This window comes from Sceloporus occidentalis, unplaced genomic scaffold, assembly GCF_023333645.1.
Source record: "Sceloporus occidentalis isolate IW3139 unplaced genomic scaffold, rSceOcc1.0.p SCAF_67, whole genome shotgun sequence".
NCBI lineage: Eukaryota > Metazoa > Chordata > Lepidosauria > Squamata > Phrynosomatidae > Sceloporus > Sceloporus occidentalis.
In genome coordinates this window covers 2,032,713-2,044,201 of record NW_028317047.1, presented here as the reverse complement: position 1 = coordinate 2,044,201, position 11,489 = coordinate 2,032,713, and the positions used below count along the sequence as shown (strand labels likewise).

The following is an 11,489-nucleotide window of genomic DNA, read 5'->3' as shown; positions in this document are numbered from 1 at the left end:
GAATTCACATAAAAACACAGCATTAAAGGTATATTTAAAACCCCCTAAATTACAGGCATAGATCACAGGTTACACACCCCAAAGCAAGCCCTGGCGTCCACACTGTCCACATAGAACCTGGCCAGCACCCAGATAACACACATAAGATTTGCCATCTTTGTCCCATATACACCCTGCCTGTGCCATCTCAGTCTCCAAGGCTCAAACATCCTGCTAGTGCCATCTTTGCCCTTCCACAATTATACATCTATGATACACACAAACACATTAACTCATGCTCTCCCTCATTCAGACAATTCATCCACCCATTAACTCATGCTCTCCCTCATTCAGACAATTCATCCATTTTAAGAAACTACACCCCTTGGAGCTTCAAATGAGGGGCTACATGTATTTCGAGGACAAAAGTTGAGTGCACAAATAATGATGGAATATGTCGCTTTGGCTAGAAAATATGTTTTTTCTAACCATAGCGACATGTTCATTTTTGTCTTGCGCACTCCAGGTTTGTACTAGAAACACATACAGCCCCTCATTTGATGCGCCAAGGGGTGTAGTTCTTGCAAATGTGTACTTTTTGTGCCATAATTTAACTTCCTACATGAACAGTAATGCCACGTCAAGGCTTCAACCCTAATTACTGATCATTCACACGCCATAATTTCCATACATTCACTCACAGAAGCACACACACACCATTCTTTCCCCTTACAATCCCAAAGAAATGATGGTAAAGGGAGAAAAAAAAATCACTTTTACAGCAAAAATAAGTTTTGCAGTAAAAATGCAAGGAGCTCCAGGGATGAGATGGTTACTCACGTACCGCACAGGCTAAATGGCTGATTTTAATAATATTTGCAGTTCATCAGGATTTCAAAAATTGCCTCCCTCTACCGTTGGCTTAATTTAACCCCATGATCAAAGGGATCATGGGATTAAAAATTAGTATCGGCCATTTTTAAAAAGGGAATGTGACTTTTTATAGCTATATGATCGCTGTGGTAACATTGGCTACCACAGTGATCATTTAGCTAGAATACGTAAACTTTTTTTTTTTTAAAGTTTAACTACTTTATGTTTAAATCATTTTTTTTACATTTTTTTTTAACGTAATTTTTTAAAATTCTTTTACAAGCTATATACCGTTGGAAAGGTGAGATAATTACCTTTCCAACTGTATATGTTTGGGGGTCTGTAGCTGCTTAGATGCCTGAGATACAGGCATCTAAGCAGCATGCCCCCATACCGCTTTAACTGACAATTGTCAGTTATTAATAAAGTTGCGCGGTGACGTCATCGCGTCATTGCGCGTGCCGTCACCGGCCGGATCGGATGGCCCCGGTGATGCCCTTCAGTGTGAGGGGCAGATCGCCGGGGTAGTTGGTGATGGGGGTCCACAGACCTCCATCAAGGTAAGATAGTGCTAGCGACGGCATGGTGCCGTCATTAGCAGTCAAGGGGACTGTCCTGGGTGGCTCCAAATTCGGCGGGGGGGCAACAGGGGGGGCAAGGAATATCCTAGGGGGGGCAATTGCCCCCCCTTGCCCCCCTGTAGCGACGCCACTGGACAAGGGGGATCCCTGTCTCATGCCATTCAACAACAGCCCATTGACTCACACTATCACAAAAGGCAGATTTTCTTTTTTTAAAACCAGTACATTATCCTGCATGGTACCTTGATAACCTTGGGAATTCATTGTCACCTCAATAATGACATGCTGTCCAGGCAAAGCAGCCCTAAATCATGATCCTAAATCATGATGCTCCCTCCACCATACTTGACTGTTGGGATGATGTTTTCACGTGGGTATGCAGTACCCACATGGACTCCATGCCTGTTTAACGTTTTGCATTTAGTAGAGTCATGAACAGAAATGCTAAGCAGATCCAACGATCCATTCAAGCCTTTATCTGTTACTCTAGGGTTCTTTTACCTCATAGAGCATTCTGCGTTGTGCCCTTTGAGTCATCTTGGCTGGGTGCCTTCTTCTAGGGAGAGCAGCCACAGTACTAAATTGTCTCCATTTATAAACAATTTTCCTAACTGTGGACTGATAAATATGTAAACTCTTTGAGATTATTTTGTAATCCTTTCTAGGTTTATGCAAATCAACAATTATTGATTGCAGGTGTTCTGAGATTCCTTGTTTGTGAGGCTGGATCCCTCCTGCTTGGTTGCCGAGGCGTGTCTTTTTTTTTATCAATAATGCGTGTTTTGTGGGTTATTTTTACTTTATGACCTGAGCATCTCTTCCCCTTTTATTGACAGCTGATCATCACTAGGATACTCCAGATTGAACCCTAGTTTCACTGCTGCAGACCTAACTGACAGCAATTACCTTTGACTTCCAGGTCCATTGCTGTTGAAGACATGTTTTCAATTCTTTCTTTTTTTTTTAACAAGCCTCTGGGGGCTGAGTAAACAAACATATCAAGGGTTAACGCTGCACAATTGCTCTCAAGAAGCAATTGTGCAGTAGGGAAGGGTAGGGACTGGCCCACCATGAAAATGTAAAGGAACCACTCAGCTATCACATGCATTTAAGCGGACATAATGACTGTAGTGTCCCTTCAATAGTATTGTTTTAAAATACCGTATTTTTCGCTCCATAAGACGCAGTTTTTTTCCTCCCAAAGTAGGATGAAAAATCAGCCGCGTCTTATGGAGCGAAGATGCAGGCAGGGGGGGGGGGGGGGCAACAATATACCGTATTGGCTCGAATATAGGCCGCACTTTTTTCCCCCACTTTAAGACTTTAAAGTGGGGGTGCGGCCTATATTCGGGGTCTAGCGCCCGACGCCCGGGACATGCAGTCCCGGGCGCCGGGCAGGCAGCGGGGTTAGGATACAGATCCCCCGCAGCGGTGCAGGGGACCTGCATCCTACTTCCCGATACGCTCAGACAGCCTCCCCTGCCAGCACTTCCCACGGGGGGGGGTGCCGGCACGGGAGGTTGTCTAAGCGCATCGTGCGGATGCGTTTTACCTCTGCACCCCCCGCGGACTTACCGGAGCAGACTCCCGGGTGTCTTGCGGGGTCGGCGGGGGACGTCTACGCAATACAACTTCCGGTGCCGGATGTGCCGCACCGGAAGTTGTATTGCGTAGATGTCCCCCGCCGGCCCCGCAAGACACCCGGGAGTCTGCTCCGGTAAGTTGGGGAGGGGGGGGCAGAGGGGGACAGTGGCAGCGTATCTCGGGGAGGGAGGACAGTGGTAGCATATCTCGGGGAGGGAGGACAGTGGCAGCGTATCTCGGGGAGGGAGGACAGTGGCAGCGTATCTCGGGGAGGGAGGACAGTGGCAGCGTATCTCGGGGAGGGAGGACAGTGGCAGCGTATCTCGGGGAGGGAGGACAGTGGTAGCATATCTCGGGGGGCGGGGGGGGCAGAGTGGCAGTATGTTTTTTGGTGCTTTTTTAAAGAAAAAAACTTTTTCTTTAAAAAAGCACCAAACTTTTAGGGTGCGGCCTATATACGGGGGCGGCCTATATCCGAGCCAATACGGTACTCACCAAAAGTGTCCCGGACAGTCTCTGTCTCGCTTCGCCGTCCAGGGGAGGTCTTCATCTGGAGACCGCCGCCTCTGTCGCCGCCTCTCCTCTTCTCTGGTCCGTTGCGACGGCTAAGGGCGGACTGGATGGAGAGGACGGGGGGATTTGACGCAAGCGCCGTGTCACGTATGGCGCCGGCGCATGCGCAGTACGGCGCTTGTAGTCCAACTACACTTCCCATCATGTCTGACCAGCTTTTTTCTGTGCAGGCATGACGGGAGGATGATGTCCTTTTTTTATAGCCCATTTTTTAGCTCAAAATATTTTTTCCTTTTTTTTCTCCTCTAAAATCTAGGTGCGTCTTATCAGCAGGTGCGTCTTATAGAGCGAAAAATACGGTACATCATAAGATAAGAGTCAAACTTGCATGCTTGATTTTAGTGGATTGAATAACTCAATGTTCTATTTCTATAACTAAGCTGAAATGTTCTGAATTTCAAATGCAAAGCATTTGCTCTGTTACGTACTATGGATTTCAAATTGAATAAACCGATACAAGAAATAAACCTTACTCTTATATTTTCTATGTTCTAAATCTCTTTAAAATGCTAAACATATTTGGTCTCGATTAGGATCATCTTGAATTTTGATGCTCTGTACTTCACTTTACAAGGTAAATGTGATGTAAGATGACAGTTTGCCTTCTTAGTTCATTGACAGGATGTGGATGTGAACTGCTCTAGATTAATTCCCAAAACAAATGTTACTTAAATATAATGGAGTCTGCTTACACCTTACAATGGAGACTGAAAGGGATTGGGTGCAAAATAGGAGCCCCTATTCAGTTATTTCCTAGATGCAAATTCGACCTTTGCAAACAGTACATGAACAGGGCTTTCCACTGCAGATATTAATTTGATCTTAATATAGAAGTTGTTGTATGCCTTTTTCAGTGGGAGCACTTTCCTGCCACTGATTGGCTGTATCACAGATATAGGACTGCAAATAATATTTTCTGGATGCCCTTAGATTTAATCTGTGTACCCTGTTCATTATGTGTATTTACAGTTAAGCTGTTTTCATCATGTCCTACGTACCCCTGGTTCTTCCTTTACCCAGTTTTTGTGTTCTTCCTGCTCTCGCCTGACCAGGTCTCAGCCATGATTTCCTGGAAGCTTTTGGTCGCTACAGCTGCTTCTGGGCATGTGTTAGACTCATGATGGGGCATAGGCTGGGGTGGTTCCAGAGAGAGAGCTCACTTAGGAACCATGGTTTTCTTCAAGTCATCTGGAGACCAAGGTTTGGTAACCATTGTCATGGAGCTCTTGTCCGGCTATCCATCGGTACCCGAGGATTGCCACCGCTCCATCAGGATCACCCCAAAATCAGTGACTTTGTGGCTATGGTGACCGGTCTGTGGCTCCATGCATTAAATATTACCGTATTTCCCCAAAGTATTATCATAAAATTCATACTCATCCTCATCACTCCCATCCATTAACTGCCCCTAAATTAACCCTAAAGACCCCATCAACCATAACGGCCCCTAAATTAACCCTAAACACCCCATTAACCATAACTGCCCCTAAATTAACCCTAAACACCTCATCAATCATAACTGCCCTTAAATTAACCCTAAAGGCCCCATCAACCATAACTGCCCCTAGAGTAACCCTAAATGCCCCATTAACCATAACTGCCCCTAAATTAACCCTAAACACCCCATTAACCATAACCACCCCTAAGTTAACCCTAAACACCCCATCAACCATAACTGCTCCTAAATTAACCCCCATCTCCCCTAACTTTCAGCAGCCCAAATATTAATTTTATACTTACTGTTAGATAAGTTGCTGTCTGAGCAGTGTGGATGATATGAGGAAAGGGGCGGGGCCAATCGGCAGTGTGACTGTAGGGAGGTACTGGGAAGTACCGTAGTAACTGCAATCTACAATCTACAACAACTGTATAAGACGCACCCGGTTTTTAGACCACACATTTTTCGAGAAAAGGTGCGTCTTATACATGGGGAAACACGGTAATATATAATATAGCATTATAGCATGCAGCTATGACAAGACCAAGGACTGATTACAGGTTGAGTCTGTACAGCAGGAAATATAGCTCAGACTATATGGCTATGAATGAATCAAATTCACTACAAAGGGATATTTCAGACATCAATAGACTACTTGTGTTAGTAACTCTACCTTACTCCAAATTATTTATAACTGTAAATAACTCAAGCACATTGTATGTTAGGTAGCTACAACATCTTCAATTAATGCATAATCCATTTTCTTGATTTGTAAATGTTTATGCTGGATACTCAACTACAGCTATTTCCCAATTTGTGGGATACATGGAACTGTTTAGGATTCATTATTTAATGACTCCTTATTCTCGTATGAAGCTAAAATAGATTAGTTTGGCACAAATTGCTCATTTCTAATTACAGCTCAACTGTAATATTTATGGATTAGAATGATATGGGCGGTGTATATTCATTGACTATATATTTTAGAATATACGTGATTGTCATTTACTGAAATGTGTTTTGACATAGAGCTCAGGTTTCTTACTGCGTGCTCTAATCAGAGACACAAGGGAGCCCTTGGTTATGACATCATAACTTGGCACTTCCTTTGTACCTGGTTCCTGTGGGAGCAAGAGAGAAGTTATATGTGCTGGTGTAAGTATTATCATTTTTTCACATCCTGATATTTAAACAAACCAGCAAAAATCTTTCTGGAAAGAATTGAAATCCTGAATGCCATTCCTATTTTAATGTACATATTAAACTGATTGTGCAGCTTTTAACATTTATTTTACAGTTTGTTTGTCTGCTATTCAGATCTTGCCTAAAAGAACCCGGCATTGTATACAATTGTACTGATTTTCATGTTTTGCCTTCACTTTCCACATATAGTATACTTTAAGCACAAACCTATATTGACTCACATTTTATCATCAAATACAGTACATTTCATATAAGGTATCCATCATGAATTATTAATTTGAAATTATTCAACAAATCTAAGGGTGCTCATAAAATCAGCCCTAGTTTGATGTTATTGCTGTGAAAGATGAAATTACAGTCACAAGAAATTTGATTAGTTCAGTGAATGGAATACCATAAAAATATAATTTAATATAGGTTATATCATATGGTTTATTTGCCCTTCAAAATATATTTCTCATTTTCTGAAAAGATTTATTCTTGATAATTAAACAGAATAAATATAACCCCTCATTTATACTAATTCTCATCTATGTTTTACATTATTACTGAAATTACATAGAGACTTTAAAAAACGGTGGAATGAAATATGCAACAAAAAAAAGACCCTTATTTGTATACCTGGGAGGTCTATCTCCTGTGTGGCAGTGGCTTCATGTGGGGGATTAGCCACACTTGGGGCAAGGCTGGCTTGACATATAAGCGGGGCCAGCTCCAGGCAGCCTTAAGTGGGCTTGGAGTAGGAGGGGAAGTGGGTAATGAAAAGGTGTAGTCCAATACCCATGTCCCATGACCTCACAAAAAGTAAGGTGACCCAGAGACTCAAGAAACCAGTACTTCTCTCTGAGACTCCAGGTCAAACCCAAAGAGTTCCCAGGATAATGTATGAACGCCACACTTAGTAAGTTTCTTCCACAAAAAAGGCTGATTTGATTCTTCTAAGTGATAGAAAGTCACTGTTTTGTGACTAAATAAAAACCTCTGTAGTTTTTCATGAGCCTCAACAGTAATGCATCGGGATTACGTGTTCACTAAACTGTGGGCTGCATGGGAGTTGAAATATTCTATCTCCCCAAATAAACTATCATTGCTAAGAACAACCCGGGCAAGTTTTTCCTGTATGGCCTGTAAAGCTGTATCCCCAGAATTTGTTCTGTTTTTACATATATCTGTTGTAAGGGGCTTTTTGAAGGAGGAGTCCTTGGGAAAGCTACCACCTATGTGTTCCGATGAATGAATAGAAGGGTTAAAAAGCTAAGTACCCTGTTTTTTTATTATCTTTCATTCTTGTAGAACACAGTTACAATTTTATTGTAAGTTTTTCCTGTAGAATGGTAAAATTGTTCTTGCATAAATTAGTGAGATTACTATAAAATGCAATTATGCAGGCATACCTCAGCCCTTTTGCAGGCTAGGGTTGGCAATGCTGGAGACATGAAATATTTAATGTCAATTTATCTTCAACTCAAAGTTTATTTAATAAAATGTAATATATCCCCAAAGTCACCGAAGATTCGCCCAGTCAGAATCTTAATCCATATCTCTCAACAGTCTTGGTTTTTCATGGGATAGTCCATTTCTTGGGGCACTGTCCCTCTGTCCTGTTTTTACCTCTTAACCTCTTTGAGGCATGTAGAGTGTCTTGTATTATGTCCTTTTTTAACCTTGAAAAGAAAATGCATGGTAATATAAGGATGATTTCATTTGTGTAAATGTAAATTCATTTGTCTTACTAAATAAATCAGAGTACAGATCATAGTTAGGGTGAGAAAAAAGGTCACTCTTCATGTATCACATGAATCTAATACTCTGATCGCACAGAGTAAAACAGATAAGGCGAGAAGACTATTTTCATTAACAAACTATTTTGCTTGCTTTTATAGCATGCTTTATGTTTCACATGAAAAGAAATGTCAATACCAAAGTGTATTAATATCAAAGTATGCTTATGGAGGTTAATTATGCCCTAGTGCAGTGCCATAATATCTACTGCACTTGAGCAAACACTTATGGATGAATTGATAAATGTTCAGTTTCTAAATGTCTGTATTGTTGTTTAGCGAGATGAAGAATCCTTAACATTACATACTGGAGCGAATGTCAATTAACCCTGCTGAACACTGTAACCTAGATTGCCTTTTCATATGTAATTTAGGGTTGAAGAAGAGCTTTACTTATGCAAATTTAGAATTATCACAAACCATCCTGAAAGCTGCTATTTTAATATTAATCTATTTTAGGGGCAAAAGCGATTGTATTATCTCTGTGAAGGGACATATATTTAAACCACTTTTAATGACATGTGGTCCCAGGCTACCCAGAGCCTTTCCTTGGGGGACGCGGCCAGGACTGCTCACTGACGTCTTTAACATGGATGGAGCAATCGGGTAGTGGTAAACTGGCGATTACAGGGAGGGCTTGTGGGGGCTCTTTTTTTGCAGTTTCTGGTCTGCCTGGGCTTTTAGCATGACCTCACAGGATCTGCTTCTATATAAGGCAAGAGTCAATTTATATATTATTTTTTATAAACACTTCTGCATAGAAAACATCCTAATCCAGGGACGTCCAACATGCGGCCCGCAGTCCAAATGCGGCCCGCGAGACCTCGAGGTGCGGCCCGCGTAAGATCGGCAGCCAGGGCAACCGATCTTACGTGGGCCGCACCTCGAGCCCTGCTACTTACCTATGGGAGGGTCTTCTGTACTGCATAGAGGAAGCGGAACCTAGCAGAGTTCACGTGACATCACATGACTCTGCTCCAGTCCTGCTTCCTCTGTGCAGAACCAGAGAACGCAGAGGGAGCCCGCGCCCTCTGCTGAAGTCTGCTAGCGGCATCGAGGAGCTGCAGTGCAGGTAAGGGGGTGGGGAGGGTGTTTGAATGAGTATGCGTGATTGAGGGAATTAATCTGAATGAATGAGTATATGAATGTGTGTGTGTGATAGCATGGATGTGTAAGTGCTGGAACCTAGGCATGATGGGACTGTGATTGCTGTTAGCAATCACACTCCTATCATGCCAAGTCAGCCACTACATGCTGAAACCTAGCTAGCTGCCCCTCTTGTGTATTGATGCTGCCAGTAGTATGGGGTCTGCACATCACTTACAGCCACCCTGTACCAGCATGTACTGGCTGACTTGGCATGATAGGAGTGTGATTGCTAATGGCTAATTTTTTTGTCCAATTGTGGTGTGTTACCTACTTTTATTAACCCCTTCGTGACAAAGGCTGATTTTACTTTTTGTACCCTTCGTGACAATGGCTGTTTTATCGTTTCTGCGGTGTTTGTGTTTAGCTGTAATTTTCTCTTAACCCATTTACTAAACCCACACAAGTTATATATTGTTTTTTTCAGGACAAGAAGGGCTTTCTTCAGACACCAAAATTTTTTTCATATGATGTAATTTCCTATAATAAAAATAATAAAATATGACGAAAAATTGAAAAAAAAACACATTTTCTCACTTTTATTTGAAAAATCTTTTATTCATCATAAAAAACTACTGAAAAAACATGCTAAATAGATTCTACTATTTGTCCCGAGTTTAGAAATACCCAATGTTTTTATGTTTTTTTGCTTTCTTCTACACGTTATGGGGCAATAAGTACAAGTAGCGTTTTGCTAATTCAAAACCATTTTTCTCTGAATCTGGTAATTCTGTCTCTATGTGGTATTTGGGGCATCTTTGAAGCCAGCAAATTAAATTTACCCCACCAAACCATATATTTTTGAAAACTAGACACCCCAGGGTATTTTAGATGCTGATAGTTTAACCCTTTCCATGCACTAATCCTACCACCAACCCTTGTCAAAGTTTGGGATAGTAATTGTTTTTGGTGTTTTTTTCACATACTTTGTACTTCAGGTGTGAAATTACAGCTCCTGGTATATGTTGCTGTCACACAACACCCAGATATGTGTCCAGCAACATCTCCTGAGTACATTGATACCCCACATGCATGGGTTTGTCAGATTGTTTGGGGGCAAAAGGGCCACATTTGGAACATGAACAATTCAAATTCAGTAGGAATTTTACATCTGGGTAAAGAAAAATGCTTGTACCCAACTATCAGTAGGGACAGGTTACAAGAAAGCCTGGCCTATCTCCAAGAAGGGATTTGATCTAGCACCTTAAGTGGTCCCTCATGCCACGGAATGGACACAGGGGTCACTTGACAGTGCAAATAAAAACGCTTAAAAATGGTGGAGCAAATAAAAGCTAAAAAACAGTAAATGTAACAAAAAATTAAAAAAAAATACAAAAATGGAGCAGGAACAAAAAAAAAATAAAAAATGGGAAACTGTGTGATACAGCTTGAAGCAGTCACCGACACAGAGTGCAGGTTTTCCAGGGCAATCTGGACAGTAAAATGTGGTGTCCTTTCTTTGCCCCCTGCTGTAGCATACCCTGCATCTCTTTTGGGGATTCTGCTTCTTTGCTGTAGGGGGGATTTTAAAAATAAAATGGGTAGCCCCAATTCTGTTGGTTCCCATCACTACTTGGGGACCAGGTGCATCACGGTACAAGATACCTGAAATTACTTCGAGCTGAAACTGCAAAAAAGACAGCTTCAGTCCAGTGTCTGCTTTTTTGTGCAGCAAAAAAGCGTTATAGGTTGCAATTTGCATTAGATAAATTGCAACCTTCTTGTACCAGGCCTTTGTCTTCCTCATAATGAGGTAGGGCTGTAGGAGTTGATCTGACAGATCAACTCCACCCATGTGCTTGTTATAGGCCCTGATGCACACTGGCTTTGTAGTGACCCCAGCTCTGCCACGGACAGAAACCTCCACGGTTCTCTCATCGTGGATGGTGCTCAGCATGCACACCTCTTTTCTGTCCTTGAACTTCAATGCCAAAAGCTCCTCTTGGCGTAGAGCTGAGGTCTCCCCCTTTCCTAGCCGGGTTCGTACCAGGCGTTGTGGGAAACCCAAGCGGTTCTTTTTTATAGAACCGCAAGCTACCGTATCGAAACAATACAGCAGCTTGAACAAAGGGACGCTTGTATAGAAGTTATCTACATACAAGTGGTAGCCTTTGTTCATAAGGGGGGATATTAGGTCCCAAACAATCTTGGCACTGGTGCCCAGATGATCTGGGCAACCTGGAGGGTCAAGGTAGCTATCCTTACCCTCGTATACCCGGAAGGCATGAGTATATCCTGTCTCGCTCTCGCAGAGCTTATACACCTTCACTCCATACCTGGAGCGCTTGGAAGGAATATACTGCTTGAATCCCAACCTTCCTTTATATTTCA

At 42.3% G+C, this 11,489-nt stretch overlaps 1 non-coding gene across 1 annotated transcript; it reads right to left on the bottom strand.

Annotated features, from left to right (window-relative positions):
• Nucleotides 1-10,285: 10,285 nt before the first annotated feature.
• Nucleotides 10,286-10,415, bottom strand: LOC149286619 (small nucleolar RNA SNORA35). The gene has a single exon (XR_016277591.1). It is a non-coding gene; the product is annotated as a small nucleolar RNA SNORA35 (small nucleolar RNA).
• Nucleotides 10,416-11,489: the final 1,074 nt, after the last annotated feature.